This window comes from Trachinotus anak, unplaced genomic scaffold (assembly GCF_046630095.1).
Source record: "Trachinotus anak isolate AG129_WGS33_773 ecotype Australia unplaced genomic scaffold, CSIRO_AGI_Tana_v1 ptg000012l, whole genome shotgun sequence".
NCBI lineage: Eukaryota > Metazoa > Chordata > Actinopteri > Carangiformes > Carangidae > Trachinotus > Trachinotus anak.
In genome coordinates, this window is record NW_027273863.1 from 19252648 (window position 1) to 19271335 (window position 18688).

Sequence of the window (18688 nt, forward strand, 5' to 3'; positions counted from 1 at the left end):
AAAAAGCCACGGAAATGTCAGCCAGCTCAGCTGGGATATTCAATATATGCAGTATATAATAGTATATTGTGTCCTATTATTTAGTTGGCTGTTGTTTTTTGGGCCTGTTGGTTGGTTGATCAGAGTTTTATGGTTCTGTTGTGTTATAACTTTATCGCTAAATACATGAATCAATCTCTCTCTCTCTCTCTCTCTCTCTCTCTCTCTCTCTCTCTCTCTCTCTAACTCACTTGATGAGGAACCAGACAGGTGGCTCTTGTGCGTACTAGGAAATATAATCCTGCTGGCGCCACTGTACAGACCTGTATGGACCAGAAAAGTTTTAGTGAATCCTTCCCAGTGTCACCTCTCCTTTCCAGCCTAAACACCTGTGGGAACCTGGGATTTCTAGTATGTGTGCCAGTAAAACTACGGCTCAGGCTCAGATGATGTGTACAGTAAACTGTGAGCCTCTGCTCTCGGCTTCAAAAAGAATATCAGGCAAAATCTGCAAACTCTAGAAAACTACGCCTGCGGAACAAGGAGTGTCTTAATCAGACTTGAGCCCCTAATCAGGATGAAAGAAATCCCTTCAACTGCACAACTACAGTTCTCCATCAGAGCAACATAACAACATAAAGTGGCTGCCATGAATTGAGGTTTCTTTTCCTTGGCAGCAAAACTTTATATCTTGTTTTTAACCTCAACACTGGCAGAGTAGATATCAGAAATAATACTTCTACTTATTGTAGATGTTTGTTTATTTGTTTTTCTGTGATCTGTTTGTATGATTCTCAAAGGAAGAGAAGTATTTCAAACTGATGCACAGAGAAAAGTCAAGGTTATGACTGACAGATGAATATAGGGTCAAGATAAGCTGCTTAAACCAAGCAGCCAACGCTCCCTGTCTCTCTTCCTTTGTGTGTGCGTGCATGTGTGTGTTCAAAGCCAGGAGGAGCAGATGAATTAATAGTGTGTGAGCCACATAAATCCTGCAGAGGAAACACTGAGACTCTGCTTAACAACACTGGACCAACAACAAAACATCCTCCACGTTTTTGAATATTAATGTCACAGTGTGTGTTTGTGTGAGTGTGTTACTATGTGTGAGTTTGCATAACTGTAAGCTGCCGAAGCCGCCGTGATCAAACAACGCGTGATCTGGTGTATGTGTTTTATTGCCGAGTGTGTGCATTCATCTGTGTGTGTGTGTGTGGGACAGATAAGCTTGTCATCTGATTTAGGCATTAATTATGGACTTATTTAAACAGTGTAGTCTGGTTCCATCAGTCCTCTGATGTCACTGACACAGAGACCAGAAACAACATGTTTTTTCACAAAGATTAATGTAAAGTCTGAACTTCTGCTGTAGTCGCATTGTTTGTTAGAAGCCTTTATCCAAAGAAACTGAAAACACTAAAGCTTCAGTGCAGTAGGAGCGCTTGGTTTATGTACTAATAAAGTGAAGTGCAGTGAGATCAGGTAAAGAAGTGCATGCAGAGCGCATAGTAAGTGCTAGTTAGACGTGAGGGTGTTAGAGGTGTTAGGAGGGGAGGTGCTCTCTGAGGAGATGAGTTTTCAAGAAATGCCCCTGCTCTGATAGCAGTTGGGAGCTTGTTTCAGATTATCTTGTTTGCAGGGATGGCAATGCTTTCCTTGCATCATGGCTGCGTCGCAGGATCTAGAAGTTCAGCGTCTTGCAGCAAAAATATATGGAGAAAAGACCTGTTGATGGTCAATTTGACATCATACCAGTAATATTACACAAAACTGACACCTTCCACTGCAGTCTCTATGTCAAGGCTGAATCTGAACATGTCATAGACATGAAAAAAAACCATTTCAGCAGCTGCATGTGGAGACAGTGGTGTTTTAGAGACATATTCCGTCAAAAATAAATCAGAAATTAAATAAAAATGAAGACAAATCCAACAATCAAGTATCCTGCAAACTCTATGAAAACAGATAGAGCTACAGTAGTAGCTATGCAGCTGTTGTGAACACAATCGTGAAGGCCCTCTGAAGGCAGCATTAGTGACTTGAATTTGATTGGGGCAGCCAAAGGTAACCAGTGTAGGTCAATAAGTAGTGGAGTGATGTGTGATGTTTCAGGCCGATCAAAGGGCAGACGGGCTGCTGCGTTCTGGATCCTCTTTGAGGGTTTCACTGTGCGTGAAGGGGGATCCGCGAGAAGAGCGTTGCAGTAGTCAAGGTGAAAAATAACCATGGACTGGACCAAGAGCTGGGTGGAGTACTGAGTCACATGAGGCCTGATTTTTCTCATGTTGTATAGAGCCAAGCGGCACAACCAGGAGTCAGATGCAACAGGGTCAGAGATGATGAGATCACATGATCAATCAATGAACAAACCTCTAGAGATGTTGCAAAGCCACAAATACGTGATTTTAAAACTGGAGACAGTTCACATCCTGTTTGCAACAAACAGTTCATTTTGGGTTGATCACAGTCTTTTCTTTTTAGGTTTGAGGGTTTGCAGCTTTAATCAGATGATCAGATGCTGTTTCAATCACATAACTGTAGATTTAATGTTTGCGGTCCTTTTATTTTTCCCTGCATGAGTTCATTTACTCGGGTTTCTTGCCAATAATGAGATCAACAGCATTTGAAATAGTTCCCGGTGGGCAGACTCCTCTCCTGCCCATCACTCACTCAAATCCTCACAGGCAGACTGCGGCCCTTTATCCCCTGGCTGCCATCAAGACAACACACGCACATAGATAAACATGCACCCAGACACGCACAACCGTGAGTCACGAGTAGCAGCTGAACAGCAATTTGGTTCATTCACCAAAACCATTTATTTTAAATGTTGAATAACAGACGAAGGCTTGGCTTTGGCTGCGACAGTCACCTGTCACAGCAAATCAGCTGAGCCGAACGCAACTCAGACCGACGGCGCAGATTAGGGTGTTTTCTAACACGCAGCACAATTTAGTGAAACTCGTCAGGCAAGATGAGTAAAACGCAACACTTCTATTAACAGCGACGGCCTGGAGGGAGAAGAGACGAGAGACACAGGAAATAACGTCCAGTGTGGTGTGATTCCTCTCCACCACTGAGAGCTGCAGATGGCGCCCTGCTGGTTAGTGTGACCAGGATTTCACTGTAACTCTGCATCTTACACCCAGCACAAAGCTGCACCAACAGCAATACAAGTGTCTTTGCTAGTTTCAGACCAACGCAGTTGTGATTGTCCCGTCCAGCGCCCATGTTGTTTAAATAGGGAATATACTTGCACCGACCTCAGCACCCATAAGCGTGTTGCTCTGAAAATGAAGTGTGGTAAAGTGGATTGCTGGTGCATTGCTATCTTCAGACAGAGGAAAGTCACTGGTCTAAATTCAATGGCACATTATCAAAAATAATATATAAGGTTTATTATTATCATTATTCATATGTTGCACAATCAGTGTAAACAAATTTAAACCAGGAAATAGTGGCAGGTAAGAAACCTCGAGTACAGATACGACACGAACATAAGCTGGGCTGTAAGAAAGGAGACCACCTCTCATGCTTTTCACTAATATTTCAATTCTAAAGTCACAAAAACTGTGTTTCAACTGTGCAGCTGCAGAAGATAGATAGTTTCTAAAAAACCGTGGAAAACCTGATTCCACTGGCAGCATGAGAAAAATGTCTATTTTGGTGTGTCCTTTTAAATTATGTGAATATGCAAACACATTTAATAGCCACTGATTATGTTTCCTACAACACATACTTGCTATTGCAGTGTAGTTGTACATAAATGGACAGAGTTTGACATGTGGGATGACATGTAACGGGTCTCTAGGTACATATGAACTTGGGATGTTGCTATTGCATGTTCAGCACCATAAGGCTTCAGCATGCATCAAACAAACAAAGTGCATCTTCACTTCTGCAGCAACTGGCCAGAGAGTAGCCATGGTTGGAAGTTCTCTCTCTCTCTCTCCAGCTCTGTTTGTTCATTCTTCACACAACTACTCCCCAACTCAGTGCAACACCTTAACTGTCTTTGAGGAGAGGCTGTCTGAAAGGCAGTTACCACCTTATTTGTGCAAAAAAGGGCACAGAATTACTGGTGGGAGACTGAGGAGGCAGTGGGATGCAGCCAAGAGGAGGCTGTTACAGCAGCACAGATTTGAAAGAGGATTCATTTTGGAAAAAGGTCATGTAATAAATAGCAGTGGAAATTAATTCATCAAAAATAATAATGATAATAATGCGACAAGATTTGGCTGTTTAACATCTGTCCAGTGGAGGCTGAGGTATGTTTAGTCTGCTCGTGGTCGAATTTCTTTATTTGGACCAAGGTGCATTTCTGTCCAGAGAACAAAGATGACAAACATTCAACATTCAATCAACTTTACTGTCGTTTTGGTCCAAACACCTTCATCAGGGATCATTAGGCCAGTAAACATGACAGGCTGAAGCTCCCGTCCCAAACTATTTGCATTTCTTTGTTTTCCTCTGGTTGAAAGAGTGACCAGGAAACACAGCGGCGCTCATTACCGTGGTGTTTCTGCACTGCACTTCCCAAAGGTCGTCTGTCAATCAAAGAGTGCAGACAGTGTCTGTAACATCTTCTTTCTTAGTCTTTTCGTTGTTGAAGTTTCAGACATGGCGTCTCTCTCTGCTCATGCCAACTCCTCAGCTCTTCTTCTTCTGCTGAAATCCAGATGAGCCAGAAAATTTTAAATGCATCATTTCCGTTTCACCAGAGCAGTTCCAGTGACAGCACCCAGTGTTTAACACGTGGACAAACTTTAACAAACTGGAGATACACCAGGCTGAATCACTGGTGTGTTGCAGCAGCCAGCAAAAGGGACATTTATTTACATGTTACAGTGGATGACAATTTATTTCACAGCTGGATGGAAACACAGCTTCGACCTCTGTTGCTCAGTGTTTCTCTCTTGCACACACAGGGAAATCAATCTCTGTCAGATGTCGCTTTTAGTAGCGTCTACCAACTCCGCTTTTCTCTTCCGCCTCACTCCTGTCTCGTCTCCTTTCTCCCTGCTTTTCATCTCTCTTGGTGTTTGAAGTCAAAGACATTTTACAGTCCTTGTTGCCACATCTATCTGAGAGCCGTGCATGTGTGTGTAGACATGTATCATGAGTCCTGGATGGCTGCCCCAACAAATTCTAGTATTTCATGCATGAGAAGTTCTGTGTCAGACAAATGTTGAAAATGCGAACTCCACTGGAGGGAAATCAAACTTTGCAGTAACAGTTTGGGAGATTTCATGTCAATTTCAGGTGTGAAGTATTGAACACATGACTTACGCTGATTGAACACTGGTGGTTTCAACTGCAGTCCCTACTCAGCAGACATACCGCAACAAGACTGCTGATCAGGGCAGCAAAGGTGATAAAATTGCTCAAGAAAAAGGCTACAAGCTTAAAACTACAATCGCTGCCTCATGGTTGTATACCGCTCTCACGAAGACTAGTTTCAGATGACACACCTGTTAATCCAGACTTATATAAAAATGTTAACCATTTGTGTGAAATTTCTAAGTTCAAGGTAACGTTTGTACCAAATTGGAAGATATTTCCTTGAGGAGTTTGAGATATTTCATGCACAAGGCCAAAATCATGTTTTGTGAGGTCACTGTGACCTTGACCATTTGACCGTTCACCACTGAAGTCTTAACAGTTCATTCTTGAGTCCAAGAGAACTTTTTTTTTTACAAAATTCAAAGATGTTCTGTCATGGCGTTACTGAGATATCACATTCACAAGGCCAAATCCGTGTCTGTGAGTCATCATGACCTTGACCTTTGACCACCAAAATCTAATCAGTTCATCCTTGAGTCCAGGTAAACGTTTGTGCCAAATTTGAAGAAGTGAGAATGGGACAGACAGAACCTGAAAACAACGTGCCTCCTGCTCTGGCTGTCACTGGTGCAGACGCATAAAAAACTACATGTGGAATTGGTAGAAATTAATACATTAAATAAATAAATATCTAATGCTACAATAGGTGAGCTCCTAAACCAGACCTGCACAATGCTAACTGCTGTGCCACAGATCAACAGACTGCAGAGAAACACTGAGGTACTGTCCGAAATATTGAAGGTATGTTTGTTTCTGCCATGGCTTTAATAGTCCATGTTTTTTTTTTTTTTGTTTTTAAAAACCAGAAATGAGCTTAAAGCTGTGGCTCATGGTTTCGAGCTACATTTCAAAGAAATTCATCCAATTTAACACCATCAAGAACAAGACACTTGAAAGTTAGATGTCTGTCTTTCACACTTTGTGCTGTCCTTACCAGAAATGTTCTGAATGAATAAATAATGGAATAAATAAATAATAGTGGGAGCATATTAATTAAGAGTCTCCCTTCAGTTCATTTCTGAGCTTTAGACATGCTAATGAATCAGTCTTATCAGCTTCTTTCCTCATGTGTTTTCCAGCTGTGGCTTCATTCAGCAGTGGCACACACCAGTGGCTGCCGGCCACCATCAAATGAGCTTTGGGGGATGATTGTGCTGCCCTGAGTTTACTGTTGACTGGATTAGATCCTACAGCTCTACTGACTGAGGAGCAACCAGGTCCAGGCCTCAAACTTTTAGTCCAAGTCATAATAAAAACAAATGAGGCTGGAGACAGCATCAGCTGCAAACAGTCACCTGGTACCTGCTGGATTCCAGTTGAAAATCCCAACTTCCCAATATAGATTTTTTTGTACTGTACACTACTATATAAAGAGCAGCTACTGGTATGTAGTGTGGAACACAGCTTTCAGAGTGTCACAGCAGGAGACACAGGTGGAACAAATAAAGTTAAGGACCACTCTCCTTTAGTAAATGCTGCAGTTAACGTCATTTGTCACACCTGTGTTTAAGTTGGCAACTTCTCACTCAGGTTCTCTGTGTTGGTACCAAAACCACCTTGGCCAAACTTGACAGACTGACTACTGACAATTTCACATCTGACAATTCACAACGTAAATAAAATACATTATTATCATTGTTGTTGTTGTTGTTGTTGTTGTTGTTGTTGTTATTATTATACAAACATTGTAATAGGGATAGGAATAATATCTGCACAGGTCAACTCCATCAGTAGGTTTAATAAAAGACCGACAGATCAGGACCAATCCAGCCAATTACTGATGAACAGGTTCAGGCTATATAAGCCCAGATGTTTGTTCCTGGCCCCTCAGAGCTCTGTTAAAACTCTGTCCCCACAGTCGTAGCCATGAGCGAGTCATTTCGTGACTATGTCAGGGATATTTTGCAGGTGAATCACACCTCTTAGGTGCTGCTGTTTTTTTTGAAAATGAAAGTTTTTGTTTTGTTGATGATGTGGTTGGAGAGTGTCTCTTCCTGCGGCAGATTCACACTGACATCCTCTCAAACAGATATAGAAGAGGACACACTGAGCATACTGAGTTTAACACAGGCCTGAAATGTGCAGTGTAAGTTGCATAATGAAGAAAAGAATTGTCAAAACAGAATAAATATGAATAAATATTGGATCATAAAGCTCCATGTGAGGACATGCGTAAGTGAAAGCCGGATACTGATGATTTATGCACCTCAGTAGAGAAATGACAGTGTGTCTGGGATGTGGAGGAGTCACAGACACTCCTGCATAGATGATCAGAAACCTGGATATTGTTAGAATCATATTGTTAAGGATATTAATACTAGATTATGTTCCATATAATTTCTTGAATGTAATTAAAACCACACTGAAAGAAAAAGGGCGCAAAGTGCATGTAAAGGTATACAGAACAGAAGACTTAACTATTATAAAATCATTATATTTGTCATGAAAATATCAATATAAGTGAAAATATCAACCCCAGAGGACACCTCACCTCAGATCCCAGAAACGATGCTGATCAGGTGATCCAGAGGGATATAAACCTCAAACCTGTGACAGGTTTTCAGCAGCAATGTGATCACTGAAGGCAATCTGGATATATTGAGACCTAAAGTGCACTTAAAATATTATAATTTAAAGTAAAACATGTCCGGTATTTAAAAGGTGGACAGCACTATTTTTCAGATGCTGTGTCCTTGAATTTGACAACTTTTCATTTGACAAGAAATTATGAAAAGTGTGTTATAAAAGTGCTCATACATAAAAATGCTATAGAACAGCAGAATTATTTTAAATCAACAGAAAATTCAAATTAATCGAGGAGTGGGGACGGTGCTTGCGCGCATTGTCTCTTATTTCTGAAATCCTTTCTACTGCTGTCTAAGTTTTCTTCTTTTTGTAGTGTACAAATTGAGAGAAAATTACAAATTTATCTAGTCGATGCGAAAATGGAAGAGGGTGCATCTAAAAGTGGATAATGTGGATGAAAATAATAGGTCAGACATGAGAAAGCAAAAATGAGAAAGAGTCTGAACAGAAAACACCTTCAACTTCAAGCTCTGCTGATTCGTGAGTGATAGGATTTTAAAAGGGTACACCAGATAATTTCCTTCACTTCTCATCCTCCTTGATGGATTAACTCTTTCTCTTTGCCACATTGGTAAAAGCCAAATAAGAGCAACACACTGAAAACATTATAATCAGAGCAAAAGATTTGAGAAAAACATGAGAAATAGCTCAGACTATCATTCAGCACAAGGTGTGTCACCAGTGCAAATATGACTCCTATAATCCAATCTACTCTATTATTACAACTTTCTTTTTTTACTTGAAAAGCTTTTTCAACCCTTCCAGACTAGTTACCTGCTGGGAGCTGGTTCATTTTGCTCTAAAATCTTCTTCCTCTTCCGTTAATGTGTCATATCCTAATATACAGAACTGTGCATGACATCGATCTTGGTCTATAACCAGTTTGATATGATGCAACTAAACTCCAGTTATAGGGATGTATGGAAGTAGGATCTGCAAGAGAAACCATCTGAAGTTCATAATTAGCTTTTGGCTTTTTTTTATTGGCTTGACATCAGTTCATCAGTGATTATCAAAATCAATCCCATTTGAAATGAGACTGTCATTTGTGCAAGGAGTTTGACTGACTAAACACGACTGTGTCATATTGAACATGTGTTGAATGTTTATGAAAAGAGATGAAACCTTGACATGTTGCAGATCGAGGAAATGAGTCATTTCATTCTTCACTCAGGATAAGAGGCTTAGCAAACCGCCTCAAGTGTAAATGTTTTATCAGACATCAACAAAAAGGCAACTGTATTCATGCAACACATCCCCACAGGACAGATTTCATATAAAAGAGTTCACAGTCCTTATCAGAGCCAATGTGTTTGTGGGCAGCAAAGCCTATTAACAAGACAGAGCTCGCACAGTCTATCAGATTACACAGATAGTGGAAAATGTGGTTTCCTAATTTCTTTTATCGCAGTAATCACACAGCAGGGGAGACTTAGAGCACCATCAAGCTCCACTCCTTCCAAACAAATGCCTCACATTCTTCATAAATTCACTTGGTTATACATGAAAACTTAATTTATATGTATTCTTATCTCAACTTCAGCCAAAAAAAAAAATCTGTTCTTACTGAGCAATTCAGAACGAGCCTGTTAAAGCTTCAATGCCTTGCTAAAGGGCACTCTGTAGGCACGGAAGCAGCGCAGGGAACTGCTACGTGTTCATTTCTCCAGCTGGTCCTTTGGGTAACGAGCCTGCTTTTCTGACCTTCGGGCCACAGCTGCCCCAAATCTCAGTCATATAAATAAATTGAAACTCCACAGAAATGACTGTTGACCTTGGAGTCGGCCCTGAGGCGCGACCCCACCCAGGCTTCTCCATCTGCTGCAGGGTCTCACCGTCACTCGGTGAATCCAGTATAATGTCGTCATCATGTGTCACAGCGAAGCAAACTCGCTGCACTTCCTCTCACTGTATCAACACGGCAACAAAAAATCAGCAACAGTGATTACAATTGTTGCCTTACTGATACTGGGTGTTTGGAGGCTGAAAATTATATAAACATATATCAATATGTTCATATTGAGAATCTGTTGATTTGCAGGTGTAGGCCTAGACGATGACAATCAACAGTGATAAAAGAAATTGTTTGATAGAAAGTCCGAGACTTTCATGGTTGGATGAGCTGACACCAAGCATGCTCCTTTCCTTTCATCATGTCCCTTGATAATGGAGCGTGCTCCAAGTGACATGCAAGCAGCCAATCATTTCATGTGTCGTCTTCAACAACAACAGAAGCGTGGAGTGAGAAGACGGTGAGAAAAGGGAAGGTCAGCTCCACACTGTGGCAGGTGTTTGGTTTCTTTGAGTCTGACACAGTTGCAGGAAAACCTTCCCGACCAAGAGCGGGAATACAACAAACTTATTTTATGACCTCAGCTGCTTCCAACCTCTGGAGAATGTAACATGTCATCAGTCACAACCGACATCTGCTACAGACCCAACCCACAGGTTCCACCACGGAGAGGTACTCGGCAACAATACTGTATACTACAACAGCCAAACTGTACAGGGACACAACCCATATAGTAGTGTACTACTTTTCTCCTGGTATTCATTAGAAGTAGGTCATTAAAAATTATCGACTGAAATGAACATTTTTATTGTGATAACATTTTTGGCCATATTGCCCATCCCTTCATCAATGGTAATTTTTTTAAAAAGGCAACACATGAAATAAATGAACAATATAAATACTGATTCTTTAGTTTGTGTTTAACAAAGATTAAGCGGGGCATATTGCAGTCTAAACTAAACTCTCTGTGGTGGAGACAGTCTTTACTTCAAACCTAGCTTGGTGTTTGATATCTTCAGTAAACTAATATCGGCTGATTTGATAGTTGTATGATAGGACACCTCATACTTACTGTGCGTGTCTTTACCTGATCTCCTTGCACTTTGTCTTATTATTACTTCTACTGTGCTGAAGCTTTAGTGACATCTCTCATTTGTAAGTTGTTTTGGATAGTGGGTGCCTGCCAAATAAATGTAGATGTAATGTAATGATGTATTATATTTTTTCCTAATGTCAGCAAATCTCATGAAAATACCAAAACCAAGAATGAAAAGTACCGTTTGTGTATCTATGCCCTGATACATCTTATTCCTCTGAGCCATAGAGTGGTCATTCATCACCATGAACACACACAGACTGTGGTTTATTTAGACTCAATCCACACATACATTGCCCCACTTCCCGAAATACTCACTAGAGCACCAAGTGCAGATTAATACGCTGCTGATAATAGTCCCCGACTGTTGAAGTGCATCATCTCCTCCTGTTTGAGTAATTTCTGCTAAAAAGCTGTGAGCTGTTTTGGGAAATTCCTAAACCATTTGTTTTAAATGAAACTATGTGTTAGTGAGCTGTTTTATAAGGGTTAGGGTGTACATACGTGGTAGGGATGTTGGAAAGCATAGAGAGATGGACTAACACATTGCTGGCTTTGGTCTTTTTTGTCAGATTTAAGACAAATAACAAAAAACTGTACAAAACAGAGTTTGGGAAAATACAGAGTACTCATCCCATTTAGGGCTATTTAGCTGATCCTCTTATCCAGTGTGATTTACAGTACAAAGAGTCCATGAGTGGAATCAGCCAAATTTAAACCTGATTATAAAAACTACACGACAGCAACACCAAAGAGAGCTGTTAATATTTTTAGTGCCTCTATTGTATTCTGCTCTGTTGTGCGCTTGCTGCATGTAATGGAAGCGAGCGTTTCATCTCATTGTGTTAATGTTCATGCTCACGGCGGAAAAGCAGCTGTTGGTAAGCAACTGCACATGAGGAATCACAGCACTATGGTTAATCATAATGGGTTATGCCTCGCCGCGCTCTGTGGCCTAAATACAAGCAGCTTTTCAAAATGAGACAGCCTCCCTTTCAAAGGACAAAACAAAGATCACATTCTACTACTCAACTACTCTCACTAAAATTAAAAATATATGTAAAATGGGAAACTTTAAAGGTTTCTTAAATTGTGCCTCCATCAGTATATTTCAGGTCATTATTGTCATGATCATGTGTTCAGTTTCATGCATGTCCAGTTCCTTCCTGACCTTGCATGTGAAATTCATAGCTATGTGAAGAGGTACTGTTTGCAGATTTTACAGCCAAAACACTGATTGTCAGATAAGAAATTAGGTCTAGACCAAGTCTATATTTTGATTAGTACAGATGCTATTGAGGTTTTTATGTTACTTGTATGTGCTAATTTTAAACTACCATGTGGCTACAGCTAGGTAAACAATGGCTGACAGGGCTGGGGATGGTTGTAACACTTTTTAAACACAACAGTGTTTCAACTAAAGTGACAACTAAACACATTTTCTCTGTTCTACTCCTTTTTTTCAGCGTGACAAAACAGTGCGTGAGAAAAACGTGAGCGTGATGTACAGTGCCGCCAGTAGGATTGTATTTCATAGTAAGCGCAAGAGCTGCCTGTCGGCCTCCTTCAGGTTCCCCACACATGCGCATACTGCTCATCAAGTGAGTGAGCGAGCAAGAGAGGGAGAGAGAGATTGATTCATGTTTTTAGCACTGAAGTTATAAAACAACACCCTGATTAGCCTACCACATGCATTTCAAAGACCAACCAACAGGCCGGAAAAAAACAACAGCCAGCTGAATAATAATAATAATAATAATAACTTTATTTATATAGCACTTTTCTAAAAACAAAGTTTACAAAGTGCTTTACATGCAGTTAAAATCCTCATCCCTCAATTACAATTCAATTTACATTCAATGTACATACAATTAAAATCCTCATCCCTTAATAGGCTACAATATACTATTGCATACTCTACTGAATAGCCCTGAGAAATGTGCAGTAAAGGAAATGGATTCTCTCTTCGAGCTAAATATATTAACAGATTTTATTTGACATGGACATCACGATTACGTTGGACGAACAAGATACATCGCTTGAGTGTGTTAGCAGACATGCTAATTCTCAACACTTGTCCACAGGAGGCTTTTAAATAAATAAACAAAATCTTAAAGAAATGTACGTGCAGTGTGTACAGGATTACAGCTGCTGGCACCAGTGTACATGCATAATTTGTGGTGCAGTCTGAACTTTTAATTCCACACTTTTCCCGCAGTAGTGAGGTTGTTTCCTTAATGAATTCTGTGATATAGTTGGAGAGGTTGGAAACATTGCTATTTGTACTAGACCAGTGGTTCCCAACCTTTTCCAACTCATTGCCCACCTGAAAATCTCAAAAACACTAGTGGCCCACATCTGACCCCACAGCAATACCAAGGCAAAATGATGCTAAAACAGTAATCCTTCATACTAGAAAAAAAACAATGAAAGGAATTTTTCAATGGTTTTAAAGATAATGTCTTCTTTCTTTCATTTATAAACATTATTAATATATATTTTTTTACATCTTTTCACCAAGATTGAACTGTTTTGCAAATGATTTGGTGGCCCACTCGCCATACCTTTGCGGCCCACCAATTGGCCGACAGGTTGGGAACCACTGTAGCAGACAAATAAGGGGAGTTTGTGTCCAAAATTTAGAGCTCCTAACAAAAAATCTGCGAGTAAAAAGGCTCTGAGACAAAAAGTGTTACAGCCATCCCCAGTCTATCTTATATTATATATAAATATATATCCAAGAAGGGTAATATTAATCCACTTCTAATGTTAAAAAGGGCCCATAAATAAATAACAAATTAAATGAATTAATAATATGATATCTCTATTGAATCACTCATTTAAAGATGTACCGAAAACGGATACCACCAGTTGGTGATCATAATCAGGAAAGTCATGTATATTTGACAATAATCAATTATATATATTAGAAAGGCTTTAATCTATGCCTTTCCCTCTCAACAACCTTCTTACAACATATATCAGCTTGGTTTAACCACGACATGGATGGATGTACAGTAAATTATTGATGTAAAAGATACTGTGAGTGCATTCAGCAATTATTACTGTTTATTTCTCTTATCTTAGTTTCATCTCAGCACGTTGCCATAATTTTGATCTGATATAACATCATAATGTTATTTACACATCACCACATGGATTTAAAATTAGATTTTATTTTTATACAAAATCCAGAGCAAAGTCTTTTTTCTTGATTTACCGTCATTCGAATGACCATGCACAATGTGAATGCTGTTGCTTGTGGTGATAAAACCAGGAGAATTACCACCCAATTTTTGGTTCTGCAGAGCTGCTGGCCCTCTTTAGACTCACTGTTTCTGCCAGCTGCAGCAGCGCGCTACCTTGCCAGCATCAATACGACAGAGAGAGAAAATCAGTGACTCCAGTGGAACATCCAACAGCTGAAGAGTCAGTGGTTTTTATCTGAGGAGTTGGCGGAGACTAATGTAAGCCTGCTGGTTAGAAAATACAGAATTTTGTCCAAAGTTAAAAAATATGCCTAAAGTAGCAGCTGTAACGCTTCTAACCCATACAGCAACATATAAGGAAAGTGACGGTGTAGTGATGGCACAAACAGCTCTTTACCGTCTTTACAGACTCCCAACACAGTTATCACATTAAGAAAGTTTAAAGTTAATCATAAAGATATCAGCTTTATGTAGCCTAATGTTATATCAACAGTCTCTTCCCTCACATCCTGCCTTGTTCCTTCATAACAGGGATATTCAATTAAAATTCAAAGAGGTCCAGTTAGACAAAGGTACAGAACGTTGACCACATAATAATAAACAACCTCAACACATCTTAACAACTGAACAGTTTTGACACGTCCTTTTCTCTTTCGTTTCCTCTTCTATCCTGTTTATTGCTCTGATGTCATCTTTCACTGCGCTGCATGTATCTCACGCACTGACTCGAGCCGCAATGATTGGCTGAATCGCATCACGTGACCAGTGCCATAAAGGCTAGAAAAGCTGTGCTAGTTAAAATGGAAATGCTTCATAAAAGTTTTATAATTCTCAATAATTTATAGGTTATATGATCAGGTCCAGATGGGACGGCATCAGGATCAGGGTCTGGATTGCGGTCAGTGTGCCCTGCACCCCTGGGGCCTGAAAGGTGGTCAACCCTTTAAATACATGATATCTGTGTTGGTCCTGACCTGGGTATACCAAGACAAAACATCAAACAAAAACTTCAAAGCTTTCCAGCACTCGTAATATAGTGTAACTACCTAGTGAAACTGGGTGTGCAGCTTCCTAGGGACTTAACTAAGACCTGCACTCACTGACTGTATCTGCCACCCTGCCCAACAGTCAGGGACACAGAAGTACTGGGTTGACAGATAAACTGGTGCTGGTCAAGAAAAACCTTCAACCCCATGAAACAGCAAACTGTGCAATGCCCTTGACATGTAGTTTTACATTTGTCTCAACCACCATTCAACCCTTTAAGAGAGTTTCATGTTTCCCAAGTTGATAGAAAATTCTCTCAACCCACTAAAAAAAAAAGCTCAATCTTTCCAATGAAGAGAAAACATGTTGGAGTTCTACACTGTATTAAACTGACTACAGGAGTCTGTATCACCACATAGTCTGGCAGTGATAACAGAAGACATTTCCATATGAGGCGGAAGGTGGCCGCAGCTCTCTGCGCCCCCGCTATGTGATCACCTCAAGTCACAGGTGACTCATCCCATTTGTTTCCCTGAAAACACCAACAAGCACCGCAATTATCACCCGGCGCTGTTCATTAAATTGCACCTCACGGCACCCGGCTCATTAGGTTGGACTGTACTTCACTTGCACGTCGCCTCTGCCAACTGGATAAATGTAAAAGTATCCCTGAAATGACATGATCGGTTTATCCAGTCTCTCATGCATTGATGATTCCAGCTTTGTTTGATGCAGCTTTATGTTGCTGTTTCATATATCACTGACTGCCCATCCTAGTTTACCAAACAGTGTGTGATATATTGTCACAAGAGAAGTAGTGCGACCACTAGTTGAACATCAGTTGTGTTTAGGTAGGAAACTGCTTCCATTTTGAAGCTGTTAAGTGGGTTTGCATATATAAAAGTCTGTGAAAGCTGATTTTCTTTTTCCTGCATTTTACACATTTTACCGAGATGTTATGGCAATAAAACTTCAAAGTGGTACTTATATCTTATGTCTATTTGGAGAATTGTAGGCTCGGAGCAGCATTTCAGTCTCGCTTCCCTTTTTTTTTTTGTTGTTTCTTTTTAGAGAGGGTGTGTGTAGGATTGATCACTGCTAGGGTGGGAGTTGAGATTTTATATACTTTTGTGCTGATGCCTCGTCACTCAAATTCTAGGATAATATAAGCAACTTATAGGATGAATTATTGCCTGACAGCGCTGCGAGCACAATAGTGTGGGTGTGGTGTAGGTTTTGTGGATGCTGAACCTTCCTGTTGATCCCTCTGGAGGTGGACATACCTGCTCTCATCCCCCCTCTGTCCTCTATCAGCCCTGCCAGCTCTCTGTGTAGGCACTCTTTATAATTTAATACCACAGGAGACGCTTACAACAGATCCTGTGTTTTGGAAAAAAACACAATTTCTTTGAGGTGAATTTGGGTTCATATTCCATGACATGAAAACTGGGATTTGAAAGGTTGAAAGAAAAAAACTGAAAATGTAAACTACTGTACTAGAAAATGGGATTAAAACATTTGAAAATAAGATTTGAATGTCAAACATAATTACTTCTCATTCAACACACTCCTTTCAGAGTTTCGACTCATTTTCTTCAGAGATTTGAGTTTGCTCTTTCAGTTTTTCAAGACCAAGCCAGTAAGAGGTTAAATCTAAATCTGCTGTGCTACAACAACAGCTAAATTAAGAGCTGGTGGACGAAATCCAATATGCTATAATAATCAAAGATGCTATTGTTGCTGTTAAGTTAGGCTTACAGTTGATCAAAGTAGCTGAAATCAACTGAGTTTTGAAAGGTCCTATGTAGTGTAAAGGTAGATGTTGATGTCTTTTTCTGATTATAAAGCAGGTCTAGGTTCTATATTAATACTATAAAGTATGAAAGTGCTCAGTCCACAGAGAAATGCACTCAGCCTGTATTCAGAAAGTGAGCCGTCAGGACTTCTGTAACTTTGTGATGTCACAGCTGCATCTGTACAGTCAGAGGCCTAGCATGGCCCACCCAGGCCCACCATCCAACCTTTGTTTTTGTTGTTTTAATTTTATTAACAACACAACCCCTAGCAATTCCATCGCTGACCTAACAAACTACGAGACAAAGCTACATTAGTAGGTTACAATCTGTTGCCTGTTGGCCTGGCCATGCATCACTCGGAAACCATTAAGCCAATCATTACAGAGGCTGAGGGACTGACACAAAACTCCCTGTTTTTGCTACAGCCCCAGAGAGAAGTGTGAGAGAGGAGATGTAAAACTACACTGAGATTGTGGTTCTTAAAACGCTTGCTCGTTGTGGGAACTGTTGGGTTTTTCTCTGTAACAAAGTAAGGTCTTGACCTTACCCTGTAAAGTGCCTTGAGATAATGTATATTATGATTTGGCGCTATACAAATAAAATTGAATTGAATTGAATTGAAATATATCTTCTTATGGATATCAACACTTTAAATGAAATACTGGAAAAGTGTCAAATATGGAACCTCTGTACAGTGTGGAGGTAAGAAGCTATTCACTTAGCATCTGTATTTAAGCTATATAAGCTAACGTACTGTATGGCTATGTGCAACATTTCCATTTTGAATATCTCTATTTATGTTAGTTAGGCATTGAACTAGATAATCTCAAAAACTGCAGCTGCACTCTGTAGCCTCCATACTGCAATTTGGGCTTTCTTTAGTCCAAATGTGAGGATTAGAAGTGTTTCGATATGTATTTCTGATATGTGTTTCACCAGCATTAAAGGTGGGGATGTAAACAACATCCTACAAAAGATGTTCGAAATAATCACATAAATGTCCTTTATCTGTGGTTGTCACGTGATGTTCTTCACCCACCCTACGAAATCTACATCACATATTGAGGGCTTTAGATGCTTCTCTCTCATTTTATTATTGTCACTTTTGTCCCAACATGTAAAATGCAGTACCAATATTTATGCTTTTCTGACAAATGTCTTCTTGTGGTCTTGCAAATAAAATGAGTCTTCCCTGTGGGACGCAACGGTGGATGTAGTGGGATGTCTCTATAGCCCCCACTGTCAATCAGTAAAACCAGCCCAGAGACTTGAGAGACCTGTGTGTAAGATTTATTGGCATCTGGTGGCGAGGTTGCAGATTGCAACCTACTGAATATGCCTCCCTCTATCTCCTCCTTTCCCAAGCATGTAGACAATCGACAGTGGGCTTCAGGTAATGCTAAAATATTTGGTTTGTCCATTCTGGGTTTCTGTAGAAACTTGGCGGGCTCCACGGAGAAGGAGTCACTCCCTATGTACATATGAAGGGCTCATTATTGGCTCCTGAAATCCCAACTCTTAAAATTCTGAATTTACATAATTAAACACTAATGAAAACATAATTCTGATTCTGATTCTAATCCCCCCCCCCAAAAAAAAAGAAAAAAAATCCTACACACTGGTCCTTCAATGGGTGATTACTGCTGCTCTGATACAAAGGTTTTGACCTTCTCCATCATGTCACCAATTGTGTGTTTAACCTTTGGAGCAGGAAACTTGTTGAAGTGTACAATCTGACCCTTTCCACTCATTGCAGCCCTGTGTGGCATTTCATTTTGCATCTCAGGTGCTAGGCTAAATCTGACATGCATGCTAAAAAAGTTTTGCCTGGAAAACAGCCAAGCCCACAGCTGGAAATCTGGCCAATCAGAAAACGATGCGATAAGGAACAGCAGGCTGT

General features: G+C 40.1%; 1 protein-coding gene across 2 annotated transcripts in view; it reads right to left on the reverse strand.

Moving 5' to 3' along the window:
- LOC139629187 (vasoactive intestinal polypeptide receptor 2-like) overlaps nucleotides 1-18688 on the reverse strand; it is a 66552-nt gene that overhangs the window by 41689 nt on the left and 6175 nt on the right. The window lies entirely within an intron of this gene.